We start from the raw sequence: 1,045 nt of genomic DNA on the forward strand, positions 1-1,045 counted from the left end.
TTGTAAGTGGCATGTGTGAGCTGTTTTAAGCATCGTTTTACGTGCGTTTTGGGGCCTGTGCTCGTTGTACCTGCGCTGTCATATGTACTTAGCGTTCCGGCACCTTGTGATTTACAAATGAAGCACTGGATACATCATGACCTGCGCGAAAGAGGGCGGAAAACTATGAATTTCACCCTCCTGCTCTCCGCACATCCAAAGCCACTCTTTTCTCTCCCGGCTCTCTCACTCACACGTACACAAACACACAGACACACGACCCCGCCCCCCATGTCACTCACATGCATGCCACATTCACTGGACAGGCACACAGTAGGAAACCAGAGCATCATAACATTGTCCCACACAGCAGCTAACAGCGGGGTTGCTACAATATAAAACTCGCGGGCCGCACTAACATTAAACTTTCATATTAAGGTGGGGGCCACAAAATATCGTCCCGAGGGCCGCAATTGGCCCGCGGGCCGCGAGTTTGAGACCCCTGATTTAGAGGATGTGGCTGCAATAAATGTCTCCATGATAATCCACTTCGTTAACCTATCATTTGTAACCAGGTCACTTCTGAAAAATATTAATTTAGTTATCTGAACCAGAGGTTGCAACCGGGTACCCGATACCCGTACCCTACCCGATACCCGGCTACCCGTACCCGGCCGGGTACGGTACGGGTAGCTGTTTGCAACTCTGGGCGGCCGGGTACGGGTACGGATAGGCCCTGAGTCACTGGTGAGTAACCGTTTGTCACTCATTTCGGGTAGGGTACGGGTAGGGAACGGGTACCCGTACCTCTGATCTGAACCTTTTCTGGTAAAATAAAAAATATTGTTTAATTTAGTTTATTGGGTGGGTGAGTGGGTAGGTGGGTTATTGAGTGATTTGGTGGGTATGTTAGAGAATGAGTGGGTGAATGGGTGGGTGTGTGGGTGGGTGTGTGATTAGTTGAGTAGGTGAGTGGGTGAGTAAATTGTTGAGTCAGTGGATTAGAGATTGAGTGGGTGGCAGGGTGAGTGGGTTTGTGAGTGGGTTGGTGGGTGGTTTTGAATGG

Source organism: Lethenteron reissneri, chromosome 32 (genome assembly GCF_015708825.2).
Source record: "Lethenteron reissneri isolate LAM-NWPU_2019-01 chromosome 32, ASM1570882v1, whole genome shotgun sequence".
NCBI classification, from domain to species: domain Eukaryota; kingdom Metazoa; phylum Chordata; class Hyperoartia; order Petromyzontiformes; family Petromyzontidae; genus Lethenteron; species Lethenteron reissneri.